This window comes from Thalassophryne amazonica, chromosome 4 (genome assembly GCF_902500255.1).
Source record: "Thalassophryne amazonica chromosome 4, fThaAma1.1, whole genome shotgun sequence".
Classification (NCBI taxonomy): Eukaryota; Metazoa; Chordata; class Actinopteri; order Batrachoidiformes; family Batrachoididae; genus Thalassophryne; species Thalassophryne amazonica.
The window spans coordinates 20130677-20149672 of NC_047106.1; the positions used below are offsets into that span (position 1 = coordinate 20130677).

The following is an 18996-nucleotide window of genomic DNA, read 5'->3' on the forward strand; positions in this document are numbered from 1 at the left end:
AACCATACATATATCATTAATGTACAGAAGTAACAACAATGGCCCAAGGACCCCACATGTAATCCTCAAAAACTCAGAATTTGCCCCATCAATGTGGACAGACTGATACCTGTTGTGTAAGTAGCTCGTTATCCAGTCATGTGCCAGTCCCCTGATACCATACATCTTTCATTTGTTCAATTGCAAAGTATGATCAATAGTATCAAATGCTTTCTGTAAATCAAAAAAGACCCCTACAGTATATTGCCTGTTCTCGATCGCGTTGGAAATTTGTTCAACAAAATCCATTACTGCCAGTGAAATAGTGCAATTTTTTTTTTCTAAAACCGTATTGCTGCTCGTAAGGATATGATGTTTAGCTAAGAAATCATTTAACCTCATTACAAATACCTTTTCCAGAATTTTATAAAATTGTGGTGAGAGGGAGATTGGCCTATAATTCGAAAAAACATGTTTGTCACTAGATTTGAACAGTGGTATCACTTTAGCTATTTTCATGTTGACATTAATCATTAATGACAAATTACAGATATGTTAAGGGCGTAACAATACAATCAATAATATTTTTAACCAAAAACATCAAAGTTGTCACTATCAGTTGAATTTCTTCCCCCCCTTAAGTTTATGAACTATGTCAATAATCTCTTTTAATCCATTCCTTTAATGAACATTGAATCCAGAACTGTTTTGCTGTAATCCAAAGACCATGTTTTAGAAGATACAGTTGAATTTGCTAAATTTTTACCCATATTAACAAAATAACCATTAAAGTGATGCTTTCTTTTCTTTAACAACAGTATCAGTATTTGTATAAAAAGCAGGATATTCTTTTACAACTTTTTCTTATTCATAATTTCATTTAAAAACTTCCAAGTACTCTTTATATTAATTTTATTTTTTCCAGTAAATCACTATAGTACTGCCTTTTACACAATTGCATAATATTAATTAGATTGTTTTTATTTTACTTCATTATATATTACTTCATTTGTTCTAAATTTTAGAAACTGCTTACACAAAAATTTTCTTTTTACATACATTCTGAAGTCCCTTAGTGATCCAAGGTTTATCAATATTTTGCTTATATCCAACTTTTGACACAAAAGGGCAGTGTTTATTATCCAACTTGGAAACAATAGACATGAATGATTCATAAGATTGATCTACATCCTCAATATAAATGTCACTCCAATTTTGATGTAATAAATCAATTCTAAGATTGTCCATAGTTTCCTTTATTTTCCGTGTGAGGTTTGTAACGTTACTATCATCAGTTTGATCAACTAAGGAGTTGACAGCAACAAAAACAGGCAAATGGTCACTGATATCACTAATGAGTAGTCCTCCCGTTATATTTCCCACAGTAATATTTGTCAATATATTGTCAATAAGTGTTGATGTATTCATGGTTATCCTAGTTGGATGAGTAATCACTGGGTACAATCCCATACAAAACACAGAATTTCTAAATTCATCTATATGTAACTGACCATGAGGATTTAAGAAATCTATATTAAAATCTCTGCAGATAAACAAAAACTTACTGTCTTTAAAAGTATTGTAAATGCCTGTCAATTTATCCACAAAAAATTTGTTTGATCCAGGTGATCTGTAAATGCAGCTTATAATTTTTTGATTTTTCACATTTGATTTCCACTGTAACACATTCCATGATATTTTCAAGAGAAAATACTGAACTAATGTGATGTTTAAAAAAAAAAAGAATGGCTTGCACCATCTGTTATGCTGAGTTAGTGCATTCACTGGAAACATAGGTTATAGAATCCAATGGACGTTGACCTTGTTTAACTGTTACTTTTGGAGGCCAAGCACTGAACACAGCCAGAACTATTCAATTTCTTAATCTTATGAGTTTTACCAATAATTTGCATATCGTTTTACCAAAATTTGGGAAGTTTTAACTTTTGACCATTCTACAAACTGTTTTTAACCCTGGAATTCCATAACATTTGCGCACAGATAGTCCAAACTACATTTTTGGGAACATTTATGGTCAAACAAATCGGGCGGTATAGTTTTCAATATGATGGGAATATTTTTAAATTTTGACCCCTGTGTCAGTAACGGCTACTCTGGAGTGGCCACCATACATTTGTGTAAACCAGGAGGCTGGAGTGGAAATGTTTAGTCTCCTTAAATGGCACTGTGATTTGGTCAAAATTGGCTTTGGGCTCATAGACTAATAGGGCAAGATCTAAATTTTCACAAGTTTAAAGTTATTGCTTTATCATGGCAGAAAAAGCTGCTTGTTTTACAAATCTGCCCCCGTAGTGATTAGAGTAATTTCAATTTTCAATTTATTTTCATTTATATAGCACCAAAACACAACAAAGTTGCTTCAAGGTCCTTCACACAAGTCAGGTCTAACCTTGCCATCCATTTCATTTGTTGTTGTTTGGTTTGTTTTGTTTTGTTTATGTGGAGAAATTGAATATTTTGGGGCTAAAATCCCATTGCACATCTTCAGGACTAAATGTGAACACAGATCAGGGTCCCAAACCAGTTTTAAAGGCGGATTAAAATCAAAACCAGGATTTCTTTTTAACAATTCTTATTCTTTTACAACAGAGAACAAGCTAAAAAAAAACAAAAAAACATTAGATGTTCAAATACATTTAAGTATTGTAAGAAAACAGCGATATTAAAACTGTTTAACAGCTTCTCACAGAAGGTTAGCATGTTCAGCAATAAAATGCTTTCAAATCGTTTATTAGTTCAGCAAAGCTACGATTTGGACTAAATGAAATGCTTTTTTTTGTGTGTTTCCTGAATTTTAAAGATTAACTGATGTTATCTTAAAGAAAAATTAGCTACAAAAAGTACTTACAGTAACCTCATACTTTGTTTTTCTTTTGTGTGTGTGTGTCTCACTCATTCCATTTTATTTTTCTGTGGCATTATTTGTTGTTTAGTCTGTTAGATTATTTGTACATCCTCTTACTTAGGCGCCTTCCCCAACTGGATTCTCCCGTGATGATCAGCTCCTCTGTGTCCAACGTGAATGTGTCTGTTCAGCTGGGAGACACAACACCTTTTGCTTTGGGCTTCCTCTCTGCCAATACAGGTGCTGGAATTATCTCACATCTGCACACTTGCACAGTCGTACTCACAAATTGAGAATAATACAACCCCAGTTCCAATGAAGTTGGGACGTTGTATAAAATATAAATAAAAACAGAATACAATGATTTGCAAATCCTCCTCAACCTATATTCAATTGAAACATACCACAAATATAAGCTTTTTAATGTTCAAACTGATAATCTTTATTGTTTTTCTGCAAATATTTGCTCATTTTGAAATGGATGCCTGCAACACATTTCAAAAAAGTTGGGACAGTGGTATGTTTACCACTGTGTTACATCACCTTTCCTTCTAATAACACTCAATAAGCATTTGGGAACTGAGGACACTAATTGTTGAAGCTTTGTAGGTGGAATTCTTTCCCATTCTTGCTTGATGTACGACTTCACTTGTTCAACAGTCTGGGGTCCCAGTTGTCATATTTTGCACTTCATAATGCGCCACACATTTTCAGTGGGTGACAGGTCTGGACTGCAGGCAGGCCAGTCTAGTACCCACACTCTTTTACTATGAACCCACGCTGTTGTAACACGTGCAGAATGTAGCTTGGCATTGTCTTGTTGAAATAAGCAGGGACGTCCATGAAAAAGACGTTGCTTGGATGGCAGCATGTGTTGCTCCAAAACCTGGATGTACCTTTCAGCATTGATGGTGCCATCACAGATGTGTAAGATGTCCATGCCATGGGCACTAACACCCCCATACCATCACAGATGCTGGCTTTTGAATTTTGCAGTGGTGCTAATCTGGATGGTCTTTTTTTCTCTCTCTCTTTTGTCCAGAGGACACGACATCCATGATTTCCAAAAACAATTTGACATGTGGACTCATCAGACCACAGCACACTTTTCCACTTTGTGTCTGTCCATTTTAAATGAGCTCGGGCTCAGAAAAGGTGGCGGCGTTTCTGGATGTTGTTGATGTATGGCTTTCACTTTGCATGGTAGAGTTTTAACTTACTTGTAGATGTAGCGAGAAACTGTGTTAACTGACAGTGGTTTTCTGAAGTGTTCCTGAGCCCACACGGTAAGATCCTTTACAGAATGTCAATTTTTAAGGTCATGGGCATTCAGCGTTGGTTTTCGGCCTTGCTGCTTACGTGTAGAAAGTTCTCTAGATTCTCTGAATCTTCTGATTATATTATGGACTGTAGATGATGGAATCCCTAAATTCCTTGCAATTGAACGTGAGAAACATTGTTCTTAAACTGTTGTACTATTTTTTTTTTTTCCACGCAGTGTTCACAAAGTGGTGATCCTCGCCCATCTTTGCTTGTGAACGCTGAGCTTTTTGGGGATGTTCCTTTTATACCCAATCATGACACTCGCCTGTTTCCAATTAGGTGTTCTTTGAGCATTCATCAACTTTTCCAGTCTTTGTTGCCCCGTCCCAACTTTTTTGAAAGGTGTTGCAGGCATCCATTTTAAAATAAGCAAATATTTGCACAAAAACAATAAAGTTTATCAATTTGAACATTAATATCTGTCTTTGTGGTGTATTCAATTGAATATAGGTTGAAGAGGGTTTGCAAATCATTGTATTCTGTTATTATTTACATTTTACACAACGTCCCAACTTCATTGGAACTGGGGTTGTAGCATGTAGTTAGTATGCTGTATGTTGCCATTATCCTTAAGGAGCGGTGTTGTGTGTATTATGTTCAAAACATTTTTGCAACCAAATTATGCTTTAGTGAATTGAATAGTGCTTTAGTGAATTGCCAACCACTGTGTCAGCCCTTTTGAATATGCTAAACTAGATTAAACTCCCTGTTTGTTCCCCAGGTTTAAAGGAGAGTTCCAGAAATTTACAGCCTAAGCTTTATTATTAATGTCTTGGTGGTTATATTTTCACTTGAGACAAAAATTGAATGAATCAGCCCATTTATTTAGAATGCAAACACTGCCGCAGTATATAGGAAGCTACATTGGCTAATTCATGTGATTGGACAGGACATAAGAACTCAGAGTTAACGGTTTTCTTTGTCACCACTGAAGTGAAAATGTCATTAGAAGTGTCGGACCATTTCCATGCAGCGGTAAACGTTTGCACATTTACCTCACTAACTCTTTTTTTTTTTTTTTTTATGATCAATTATGCAGTTATTTGCTTACCTTAGCCTTGCCTTAGTTGTTACTGCCTCATCAAATAACACTAATCAGCCTGTTCATTTATGCTTGCTGTGGCTGTTTGTTTTCTGAATAAATAATACAACAATTACAGTTTTTTTTTTTTTTTTTTTTTTTTTTTTTGTCCCAAATGTAAAGATGATCACCAAAGCATCTTAAACTTTGTTAAAACTGAATCCACTCCAGCAATTATTGTTTCTAAAAAAAAAAGTGTTATTTGTCTGTAGCATTACAGCGCTGTCTTGTCAAAGAGAGCCAGGAGTATCAGAATGTGCACCAGCTTGCCTCACTGACCCTAAACCACTTCTGGTGGCGAGTGGGTCAGGGTTCTCATATCCAACAAGCTCCCCACCCTGCTGGTAAACATGTATGGGGAGAAGCGCTAGTTCTAGACTACTTCAATCTTCAGGTGAGAACACAAGATCCTGTAAATGGCACTTTAAGCATTAATATGGCAGCTGACGACTCTTTTCTATCTGAAGATCTAGTAGCGTAATGTGTTTGATGCAGAATGTGAAGCAATGCTCCCTGTGGGTGTGTTTTAATGTGTGCTTTTTTGTTCCTTGTTTACATTGCAAGATAAGCTGGGTGTGCACGTTTGATGAAACCTTCCCCTTCCCCACATACATAAAGATACAGGAGTGCTCATTACGTAGCTGTGTGCTCAGAACGGGGGACAGTAACAACTTTTCATAAATTCCTAAAATATATATTGTGAGCCATTCAGTCTGTTAAATAGTTCAGAGCCTTCCTTCTGCCAGATGCGGAGCAGGGAGGGGGTTGGAGTCAGGGTTGGGTAGGAGTCACCGCTTGCACCGTTTTGCTCCTGAGAGTTCAGCATCAAATGCTAAGAAAAGTCTTTATAGCACCTTTTAAACTGGTTTTCTGTTTGTCCAGCCAACTGAGACGTCGATTCTGAACAGATTTAATTTATTTATTAATTGAGATTCTGAATTTGTTTGTATTTGTAAAATAATAATAATAATGATGCTGTTTAATCTCATCCCTCCAGGGGAGTTTCAGTCAACCCCATACTGAGTTCTGTGACCAGTCTCGAAGTCTAAGTATAGAGTCCAATCTTAAAGGTCTTCAGGTGGAGCTGTCAGAGACCTGTGCACTGTGCCTGTCTCGCCTGCTTTCTCTCATTCGTGTTCCTCCTGACCAGGGGTCACAGCTGTCAGATTTGGACTCTGTGCCCCCAACTAAGACCAGTGCCATACACCCTGACACCTCGTCACAGCTGCTTTTTAAACTGGAGTGTTGTCTGGAGGATGTTAATGTGTTCACAGTCTCTAACCTGGCAGGTAAATATTATGCAAAAAGGTATTTCATGTTCCTTTATTGATCTTGTTCGTGAACTACATGTTCCTGTTTTGCATAGGAAAGATGTGTTCTGCATAAGGTGTTCTCTGTTTTTGTGAGAAATCCAGGCTCTTAAGGCCCTGTCACACCTTGATGATTTAGCCTGCGTATGCTGACCATATTAAAAGTGCTGCCATACGCGGGCGTGCATTTAATAAATTATGCTGCTGTCACACCTTGACAATTTATCCAGCATATGCCCTATTCCCAGCATAGCCCTGTTTCCACAGAGTGGTTCGGGTCGGTACTGCACAGTCTGGTGCAGGTCAGAAAAGTTAAGTCTGGCTTGGTTTGCGTTTCTACCACCGACAGAACCCGTTTGTATAGCAGGTGGAACACTTAAATATTGACAAACATATAATCGAGCGTGTGTACGTTGTTTCGCAGTCTCTCTCCTCACTATGGCAAAACGGACTAATTATGTTATTTTGGTTTTGGTGGATCCTGGGCTTATTTTCATCTCATGCAGACTGCTGATGCGTCAACTGATGGCTGTGGTAAACACTGGCGTTAATGAATGAGGCGCTGTGACTCTTTAAAATTTTACGCGCCGGTTATGGTCTGATTGGTCCCCCATCTGATCAGACCACGACACCGGCATCCTCAGGCTGGGAAACACACCTGGAGCAGAAAACCTCTGAGGGGCTTGCTTTAAAACTCTACGTTTCCTCAGCCATGACAAGGAACTAAAGTATTTTCGGATGTCATTTTCCAAAATCAGGACACTTTATGTGGGTAAGCTTTCCTCAGGATGTGTGTGAATGTTGGAGTTCACACAGAGTTGGAGTTCACACAGAATGAACTCTGTGTTTGAATGTTTCAAATATTAAAACCAGTCTTTTTGCATGAGGACTGCAGCTTTCAGCCAATCAATGGACAGCATTAATGTATGTATTTCATCTTATGAGAAAATTACAAGAAACGTGTCAACAATTGCATAACTTACAACTTACGTCCTGCATGTGTGGAGTGTATGAGTCATACGCTGGCATACATTTAAAATTTTAAGCATGCCCAGTGTTGATAATACGGTCGCATACGTTGGATAAATCGTCACGGTGTGACGGGGCCTTTAGTAACCAGAAGTAGATCAGCAATTGTTACAGCACATTCCTTCGTCAGTCTTCACACATGACTTTCTGTTATTAAAGAAGATATGTGCATTTGTTTCTTTTTTTATTTAAGAACCCACCCAAAAATACTTGACATTCTCTATCGATCGATCGATAATTGTATATTGGGACCTGTATTGAATTAGATGGTAGTGGTTTTTTTTATTATTATTCTGTTTCAGGATATTATGAAAAGTCAACTGCATGGAAGAAATGACTATTTAGAAGAAGAATCATGAATGATTTTATAAAATATACAAATAGGAAACTCATAATATCAATGATTACAACTTATATGACGGAATTTGTTTCTTTAAAGTTGAACTTTCAATACAGATTACTTTCTCCATAATTAGTGTCAACAGAGATGTAATTATGTATCGGGAGACTGTGCATCATTCCACCCCAGTAACATATAGTGTTGTTTTTGTTTGTTTGTTTTAGGGGCCTCTATCTTTAAGGATGATACTGTCAAAGTCTTGAATTTTGAGGACACCTCCAGGCTGTCTTTGCAGGGTGTTGGTGTTTCTGTCATCAAGACAGTCACAGAAAACATGGAAGTATGTTGTTCTGCTTCCCAACTTTTGAACCCTGTTCTTGGACTTACCATGATAGCCGTCTGTTACCACAGCTCCACAAAGACCCTCGAGGTAAGACTCTTAATTAATTCTCTGGACTAAATGAAGTTTCTGTCTTAGTACTGTAGTTTATATTTCATTATTCTTCTCTTGTGTTTTTATTCAGGTTCAGTGCGAACAGAAGCTCACTGTCGATTGGACTCCATCAGACCACATGTTCTTGTATCAGCACATGACTGAAGCTCACGCTTGCTGGAGTATGTTTTGTGGCACAAACCGCAGAAAGGAGAGTCCAGTCAGTCTAGCCAACCCTGAAATGGTTTCGGGTCAGACTGAAGTGTTGTGCATGACCGCTACCTTCAGCTGCACTCATTTGACAGCCCACGTTAGTGAACACAACTACGTTCTACTGCACACAGAAGCTCTCTCAATCTGCACTCATGGAGATTCCATGCATATGAAATCGCCTTCGTTGGTCTTCAACTTTGATGGCAATGACATCCTCTTCTTCAACAGTTTGGATGTCAAGACACACACAGATCTGTCAGAAATGCAGCAGTACAGAGATGACTTCTCCTTTCTCACCACCTCTCACAACCGGGTCTGGGTCTTCACTTGTCCTGTGGTGGCTGTAGAGTTCCCCTACCAGTACAACTTCTCAAACACCTCTGACATGGTCATCAGTGTGCAGAAGTGGCTGAAGAGTCTGCATCGTTCCCCAAACCAGTCTGCTGCTGAGCAACGCTTACCACCAGACCTGGTATTTAACATCAGCCAGTTCTCATTTGTTTTCTTGGATGACGTCTTTGAAATCAGACTGCGTGACAACTACGAGCTGATGAAGGATGAGAGCAAAGAAAGTGCCAAGCGTCTGCAGCTTCTCGATGAGAAGGTGGCAGGACTGCGCAAGCAGCGTGGAGAGCTTCTGCCTGCCAGACAAACAGAAGAGATGTATAGTGCACTGGAGAAAAGGCGCATCGAGATCTACATCCAGCGTGCACGCTGCCTCTATGACAAAACACCCATGAGGAAGTCTCTGCTGACATGGACTGTGTTAGACTTGAAAATAGTAGCTTTGGCTGATCAGTCTCTTCACGGGCCAGAGAAGGTCATTGAGCAGCTGAGAGACATTGATGGAATCAGTCCCTTTCCCAGAGATGGGCTTTCCGCTGGTTGTGCAGTGGTGCCGTGCTGTCAAATTTAAACTCGCTGCCTTTTTGGGTTAGTTTGTGAAACCCATTACATTTAATTGCCATAAAAGCAGTTGAGTTATTGCACACTATGTTTTCTAAAGATAACTGCAGATATCATGAAATTCATCACATTGTTCAGACTTATTGCTATAAAAGCAAAAATATTTTTCCCTCTGCCTCAGTGAGAATTCGCGACTACCATCGTTACCTGTTTGAGATCAGAGACTGGGAGCTGTCAGGACGCCTGATTGGCACAGAACAGGATGGACAAGCACGAGCTCTTCGCAGAGAGCTCATCACGCTGGGTCCTCCATGGGGAGACGTGACGGTTCACAGGAATATGCCACCACTCAAGTTCTACTACACTTTAAATGTAAGCTGTGGAGCCACATCGCTCAGCTGCCTGGACACACGCAACCTTTCAACATACGTTTATTAATAGCTAGGTAACTAATAGTAGGTATGAGGCCATAATTAAGGCAGTCTGGTATTTGAACTCAGAGACCATGACCTTCACCCAAGTGATTGACCTCTGACTGACCTTCACAGGGAGGCTCTAGAATCTATCAAAGTGACACAGAGGGAAAATCAAATTCTTTGACCCTGATAAAATTTATTTTTTTATAGCAGTTTGGGGCCAAACCTCCACACATACAAAATTTGGTTAAAAACCATAAAAAGGAGGTGGGAGGAGTAGGCCAACAACAGGCAGGCTTAACCCTGACCCCAGTGGTTGACCTTTGGCAAATTTGACCTTGCTGGGTTAATTCCAAATCCCAGTCCAACATGTCTGCCAAGTTGGATGCAGATCAGAGTGGAATGTTTGACCTTTGAGCCCAATGATTGATCTTTGGTGAATTTTTTGCCTGGGCAGCTCCACAAAACACCTACATATCTGTCCCAAGTCAGGTGCAAATTGGAATCTACACCTTTAGGTTTTGACCTTTTAACCACAATGACCTTGAAACCTAGTGATTGACCTTCAGTAAATTTGATGCACATCCACAACCTACCTACATATGTGTGACACGTTTGTTGAACATTTGTGTGAAATCAGAATTTTGACCTTTGCATCCAATGACCTTGACCTTTGTCAAAACTCTTTAAGGTCAATACTGGGGTTAACTGCTATCATATTTGGGTGGGAATCAGCCAAATGACCTGGACGAGTAGGGGAACAAACAGATAAAGCAAACTTTTGAAATTTGCCCCAGTGACCTTCAGTTCTGTCAAAACAAACCCTTTAAATGGCATTTCTGGGGTCAGCCTACATGCACACAGCTAGCTTGGTGGAACTTTTTAAATTTAATTTGTAGTTTTAATTTTTTAATTTAATGTAATGAATGTATTGTGTTCAGTTCATACTCTTGTACTGACTCTTATTTCTCTGTATGCAGCTACAATATCGCTTTACACTATTGTGTGGGGGCCGTGTTGGGACCCTGCCTGGACTTTGATTGGACAGTCTATCGACCTGCCTGACCAACCCTCAGTGGATCCGTCACCTCTGCTGACCTGGTGGGACAAAAGTCGATTGCTCCTGCACGGGCGCTGGGTTTATGGACATTGATCAGGCCAATCTTCATCAGTTGGCACCGAAGTAAAACACTACAAACACTTTAAAAACTATATTCGCATGTTGTCAAATATTTTTTAGTATATTTATGTAAGATTATAGTTTAGATATGTGTGTGTTAGAAAATATGCTGACAGTTAAATTATGGCACATGCTTTTAAATATGTTTTTGAGCTAGTGGTGTGTCCCATTTTTTTTCCTGATTAAGGCTGGTTTTAATCTTGCATCCTTTCAGGACCCATATAACACCACAGAAAACTTGCACTGGGAGTGGACTATACTGAACTGTGAATGGACCCTGGGCAGTTTGTGTTTAAAGGAGATTTGGACGTTAACGTCCGGACTGCATCTAAGTAAGCACAGCCATTGAAGTCTCCTTATCAAGTGTTTGTATGTTTGTCAGGAATTTAAGTTCATGCATCTGTGTCGTCTTCATGTTAGGTATGATGAATCTGCTTTCTACACCTGCCCAACCTCTACATGACACTTGACCTTCAGTGGCTTTGTCATGGCAACCCTCATGACCACCATGCTGTAATGCTCTGCTGTGCAGAGAATGTGGCAGATGTAACCTCAGGACAACCTCATGATTCCTACAGAGCTTTTCGCTCTGAAAACCTTAACCTCTCCATCTCCATGGACCTTAACCAAAACAGTGGCCCAGGTGTTTGGAACACTTACTAATTCTTCACATTCTGTATTAATGGCATAATTGTAATCTTAGCCCATTGCACTTGAAAAGCAGGATTATATGTATGTTTTATTGTAGACAGCTATGTATTTTGTTTTTCTAGAACCTTGCCAGCCCAGAATCCTGCTGTACAGCAGTACCCTGCGCTGGATGCAGAACTTCTGGGCCACCTGGACCAGTGTGTCGCGACCATCTGTAGAGGCAAACTCTTCAAAGTCTCAGGCCGTCCCGCAAGAAGCTGAGGCCAACACTACAAACAGATGTCCTACACTGCTACCTTCCCACAACTGCAAGTAAGCTCGCCTTTGTTGCTGTGTACTTCATCTGACAGGCTGTTGAGATTGTCAAACGTGACAGAAGCCGCTGACATTCCTCATCGCTTTATGAATTTGATATCCAGCTATTGTCATGTATTAATTGGTCGGGTGTGCTGTAGCTTCTTCCACAAATACATGTGAGTCAGTAACAGGAAAATTGGATCAAAAAGATGAGAAACATGTCAGTGTCTCCTACCACAATAACATGTTAAGTCCAGACTCACTGTGTAGGTGTGATTATGCTCTGATGAAATATGCAGCCAAAACTGTGCACCTCATACACTGAACAAAAATATAAACACAACACTTTTGTTTTTGCTCCCATTTTTCATGAGCTGAACTCTTTTCTATATGTACAAAAGATCTGTTTCTCTCAAATATTGTTCACAAATCTGTCTAAAAGTAAGCACTTCTCCTTTGCCGAGATATGACACACCTGTGAGGTGAGATGGATTATCAAGTGTGTGTTTTTTTTTTTAGTGAGCTGAAAATCTATAAATGCTGTTAAAATAAAGAATTTGTCAACAGCTTCTGTATGTTCTACAGTACTGTTAATGTCAAAATCTTGTGTTTTTAGGTGCTTTACTGGGCCTCGTCTGCCCAGCAGAGAGGTATCCAGGTAGAATGCAGTAAAGGCCATGTTTTCACTCAAGGAGTACAGAGACTTATTCCACAGGGTACAGGCCTTGCAAATGTTAAATTTTACATCAACAACACAAATAATTAAATTAGACTCCATCCAAGGATAATGCACAAATCATATTTACATTTAAAGTGGCTGCGTATTTGCTTCTTCTTTCACTCAGCTGGTACTGTAATGAGGAGGCTGATCTCCAAGTGGAATGTGACTCAAATGGTTAGTGAGTTATCACAGGTAACTGTTCACCTGATGGCCTCCACCTGGGATGAGACAGCTGACCACCAGCTGAATGCTCAGGTGAAGAAGACTCACCTGCTCAGTTTGTCCTCTCTGAGCTACCAGCGGCAGAGCACTCGCATGGAGGAGGTACAGTGTGTGCGTTTGCAGCTAACTGGAGTGTAGTATTCTTGTTTTTCTAATCAAGATATTCTGTTAAATGTTTCTTGCAGGAGGTGAAACCAGAAGGATGAGACTAATGCCTCTTACACGCACAAACTGTTCCTTGTGGACCTCCGTGCTTCTTGGACCACCACTAACAGGAACATAGCCCTTTGGGCTCTATGACGGTTATAAAAAGGCAGCTGTTCTCAAGAGGATCTTTCCACTGAAGCTTTGAAAGGTCTGAGAATCGACACTCAGCTGGACTCTAAGAAGCTGAAACGCGCTCCTTCTAACTTTTCTTCCACCACGGCCCCAACGACGCCAGTCACGTCCACCATAAACCGAGCAGAAAAAAGTCAAAACGAAGGTGAGGAATTTCAGTAATAGATCTTGTAGGATATGATACAATGGTTTAAATCTTCTGCTCTGCTCTTCGTCATTCCATAGGAACAACATGCTCCAGAAACTCATTGAAGAAACTGATAAGTTTGTGGTTTCTCAGAGGAGGAATTAGTGTTACTGACCAGCTTTGTGGCCTTGCTGCCTTTCATACAGACAGTGTCTATAATCATAACTGGTTCATTGAGTTGGTCAACTGTCAGGTAACCAACATTTTACTAACTATTGGAAAGTCATGTACGTTTTACTTATAGTCACTAATTGTTGAACACCTTAAATGGACTGCATTTATGTAGCACTTTTCCATCTGCATCAGACGCTCAATGCACTTTACAAATAATGCCTCACATTCACCCTGATGTGAGGGTGCTGCCATACAAGGTACCTTGCTAATAAGTTTCTTTTATGCCCTTGCTCAGCGAGGTTTGTGGGCATTATGTTTTACCTCATCCAAGCATCTGTAAACTTCATTTCCGCACAGTAACTAAAGAATGCCTTGTTTTGATTGAAACCAGTTCTCGTGGTATATAGTGGATAACTAAAAGAAGGTTATTTGAAAAATGACCATTACTGTGTTGTTGCTATTTTTGTCATGTTAAATTATCAGCAACATAAACTGATCTAAAGATGCAAATGCTCATCTCTGTAATGTTAGTAGACTTTGACATTGATTTGAAACTGAAAATGGACCATTTGAAAATGGGTCATTCAGCTCACGTGCAACCTGATGATTTTAACAGGAAAACTGATGGCTTGTTGTACACCTCTGACAAAGCCATCATGACCACATTTACTTTGTGTTACCCAGATGATGCTGCGCGGCACGGAAACTGCAGGCTGTGTGTTAGTATCTGCAGCCAAGGCTCAGCTGCTGCAGTGTGAACATCACCCAGCCTGGTACAATGACACGCTCAAGCAGAAAACCACATGGACCTGCATGCTTGACGGTATGCAGTATTTGCCACTATGGAGCCAAACCCATCTGAAGATGAGGACAGGCAGCTGTGGCTGGAGGTAGGTGGAGATTGTCACATTGGTAGATTACTTTTTGTGTCTGTTTCTACTCTGATTTGATCTGGACTTTGCTTTTCTTCAGGTGAAGAACATTGAGGAACACAGGCAGCAAAACCTTGACTCTGTGCTGGAGTTGATGGAGAGTGGCCAGGCTGTTGGAGGAATGGTCAGCACAACTACTGGTAGGTACCACACATAATTGAGATTCATTAACCTCACAGGCTCTTCAGTGAAGTATAATGGACTCTCACTCATATATGTATACACGTTTGTGTGTGAGATATGGAAAAAAGTTTTTTTTTTGTTTTTTAATTTTTGCAAATTTAATAAAATTAGAAAAGTATGAAATGTACACAAGTCTTCACAGCCTTTGCTCAGTACTTTATTGATGTGCCTTTGGCAGCAGTTACAGCATTAAATCTTCTTGAATATGCTACAAGCTTGGTGCACCTATCTTTGGACTGTTTTGTCCATTCCTTGTTGCATCACCTTTCAAGCTCCATCAGGTTGGATGTGGAGCGTCGGTGCACAACCATTTTCAGATCTCCCCAGAGATTCCTGTGTATGTACAAATAAGGAAAATTGATTTCAGAGTTTAAACAAAAAAAACAAAGAAAACCCAAACAACTTTCACTTATTTATTCAATGTCTCCAAAGGAGCACCGAGCTGTACAGCAATGGGTATACAGAAAAGTACAATATAAAAAGAAAAGAAAAGAAAAACACACCAGAACATTCAGTACACAAGGGGGACACAGTACAGACCTAAATCGATGGAAATGGAACCGAGTTACCTAACGCGATTTACCATCAACCCTAAGTACCTGCTTCTTCTCCTCTGGTCAGCATTCAGAACAGAGATAGCCACAGGTACAATGGAGTGCTTATATCTATTGCTCCTCACTGTAGGAAAGCTAAGCCTTGCTGCAGATGGCAAATAACAAAATTCACCATGGAGAGGGTGGGCCCAATCAGATAACATCCTTAAAATTACAAAATTATGAGTTATTCCATAATGTGCAAGAACCAGCAGTCCCTGTTGTGTAGTCCTGGTCAAGGGGGCGAAAGATTGAAGTTGAAAGCGCAAAGCGTCACGTGGTGTGATTCTGCTGTTCTCTTTATAAATTTCTCCTGATGGCATTTGAGCTGCAAAAATAATGTGGATCCATTATTGAAATAAAATTGTGGGGGAGAACCAGAGCTGCTTTATGTGCATGTGTGGTTGGCTCTCACTGCGGTATTGTATCACTTCCTGTTCCGGAGCACAGCGGTGTTTTCTGTCTCTGTTAGCTGTTTAATCTGCGCAGTTAGATTGATCTAGTTATCTAGATTACGATTTGTTTCCCAGTGTAATCTTTACATGCCTTAACTAAAGCACTCCTTCTGCTGAATCACCTCTAAATTATTTACACATTATTCACTTTGCGTGTTTTAGGAATCCGCTAGCTTAGCGTAGCTACTAGCTCTTAGCCGATTTAGCATGGCGGCTTCTCCTGTCTCTCCCGCACTTTTCTGCTCTGGGTGTGAAATGTTTAGTTATTCCTCGGCCTCCTTTAGCAGTAATGGTACTTGTAATAAGTGTAGCTTATTCGTAGCTTTGGAGGCCAGGCTGGGCGAATTGGAGACTCGGCTCCGCACCATGGAAAATTCTACAGCTAGCCAGGCCCCTGTAGTCGGTGCGGACCAAGGTAGCTTAGCCGCCGTTAGTTCCCCCCTGGCAGATCCCGAGCAGCCGGGAAAGCAGGCCGACTGGGTGACTGTGAGGAGGAAGCGTAGCCCTAAACAGAAGCCCCGTGTACACCGCCAACCCGTTCACATCTCTAACCATTTTTCCCCACTCGACGACACACCCGCCGAGGATCAAACTCTGGTTATTGGCGACTCTGTTTTGCGAAATGTGAAGTTAGCGACACCAGCAACCATAGTCAATTGTCTTCCGGGGGCCAGAGCAGGCGACATTGAAGGAAATTTGAAACTGCTGGCTAGGCTAAGCGTAAATTTGGTAAGATTGTAATTCACGTCGGCAGTAATGACACCCGTTACGCCAGTCGGAGGTCACTAAAAATAACATTAAATCGGTGTGTAACTTTTGCAAAAACAATGTCGGACTCTGTAGTTTTTCTCTGGGCCCCTCCCCAATCGGACCGGGAGTGACATGTGTTTAGGCCGCATGTTCTCCTTGATTGCTGGCCTGTCTGAGTAGTGTCCAAAAAATGAGGTGGGCTTCATAGATAATTGGCAAAGCTTCTGGGGAAAACCTGGTCTTGTTAGGAGAGACGGCATCCATCCCACTTTGGATGAGCAGTTTCTCATTTCTAGAAATCTGGCCATTTTCTTAAATCCTCCAAACCGTGACTATCCAGGGTTGGGACCAGGAAGCAGAGTTGAGAGTCTTACACACCTCTCTGCAGCTTCTCTCCCCCTGCCATCCCCTCATTACCCCATCGCCGTAGAGACGGTGCCTGCTCCCAGACCTACCAATAACCAGCAAAAATCTATTTAAGCATAACAATTCAAAAAGAAAAATAATATAGCACCTTCAACTGCACCACAGACTAAAACAGTTAAATGTGGTCTATTAAACATTAGGTCTCTCTCTTCTAAGTCCCTGTTGGTAAATGATATAATAATTGATCAACATATTGATTTATTCTGTCTTACAGAAACCTGGTTACAGCAGGATGAATATGTTAGTTTAAATGAGTCAACACCCCCGAGTCACACTAACTGTCAGAATGCTCGTAGCACGGCCGGGGCGGAGGATTAGCAGCAATCTTCCATTCCAGCTTATTAATTAATCAAAAACCCAGACAGAGCTTTAATTCATTTGAAAGCTTGACTCTTAGTCTTGTCCATCCAAATTGGAAGTCCCAAAAAACAGTTTTATTTGTTATTATCTATCGTCCACCTGGTCGTTACTGTGAGTTTCTCTGTGAATTTTCAGACCCTTTGTCTGACTTAGTGCTTAGCTCAGATAAGATAATTATAGTAGGCGATTTTAACATCCACACAGATGCTGAGAATGACAGCCTCAACACTGCATTTAATCTATTATTAGACTCTATTGGCTTTGCTCAAAAAGTAAATGAGTCCACCCACCACTTTAATCATATCTTAGATCTTGTTCTGACTTATGGTATGGAAATAGAAGACTTAACAGTATTCCCTGAAAACTCCCTTCTGTCTGATCATTTCTTAATAACATTTACATTTACTCTGATGGACTACCCAGCAGTGGGGAATAAGTTTCATTACACTAGAAGTCTTTCAGAAAAGCGCTGTAAGTAGGTTTAAGGATATGGTTCCTTCTTTATGTTCCCTAAGGCCATATACCAACACAGTGCAGAGTAGCTACCTAAACTCTGTAAGTGAGATAGAGTATCTCGTCAATAGTTTTACATCCTCATTGAAGACAACTTTGGATGCTGTAGCTCCTCTAAAAAAGAGAGCTTTAAGTCAGAAGTGCCTGACTCCGTGTATAACTCACAAACTCGTAGCTTAAAGCAGATAACCCTAAGTTGGAGAGGAAATGGCGTCTCACTAATGTAGAAGATCTTCACTTAGCCTGGAAAAAGACTCTGTTGCTCTATAAAAAAGCCCTCCGTAAAGCTAGGACATCTTTCTACTCATCACTAATTGAAGAAAATAAGAACACCCCAGGTTTCTTTCAGCACTGTAGCCAGCTGACAGAGTCAGAGCTCTATTGAGCTCAGTATTCCATTAACTTTAACTAGTAATGACTTCATGACTTTCTTTGCTAACAAATTTTAACTATTAGAGAACAAATTACTCATAACCATCCCAAAGACGTATCGTTATCTTTGGCTGCTTTCAGTGATGCCGGTATTTGGTTAGACTCTTTCTCTCCGATTGTTCTGTCTGAGTTATTTTCATTAGTTACTTCATCCAAACCATCAACATGTTATTAGACCCCATTCCTACCAGGCTGCTCAAGGAAGCCCTACCATTATTTAATGCTTCGATCTTAATATGATCAATCTATCTTTGTTAGTTGGCTATGTACCACAGGCTTTTAAGGTGGCAGTAATTAAACCATTACTTAAAAAGCCATCACTTGACCCAGCTATCTTAGCTAACTATAGGCCAATCTCCAACCTTCCTTTTCTCTCAAAAATTCTTGAAAGGGTAGTTTAAAACAGCTAACTGATCATCTGCAGAGGAATGGTCTATTTGAAGAGTTTCAGTCAGGTTTTAGAATTCATCATAGTACAGAAACAGCATTAGTGAAGGTTACAAATGATCTTCTTATGGCCTCGGACAGTGGACTCATCTCTGTGCTTGTTCTGTTAGACCTCAGTGCTCTGCTTTTGATACTGTTTACCATAAAATTTTATTACAGAGATTAGAGCATGCCATAGGTATTAAAGGCACTGCGCTGCTGTGGGTTGAATCATATTTGTCTAATAGATTACAATTTGTTCATGTAAATGGGGAATCTTCTTCACAGACTAAAGTTAATTATGGAGTTCCACAAGGTT

The 18996-nt window shown here is 40.0% G+C and overlaps 1 pseudogene; it reads left to right on the plus strand.

The window, feature by feature from the left end:
- LOC117509475 overlaps positions 1-18996 on the plus strand; it is a 51338-nt pseudogene that overhangs the window by 9929 nt on the left and 22413 nt on the right.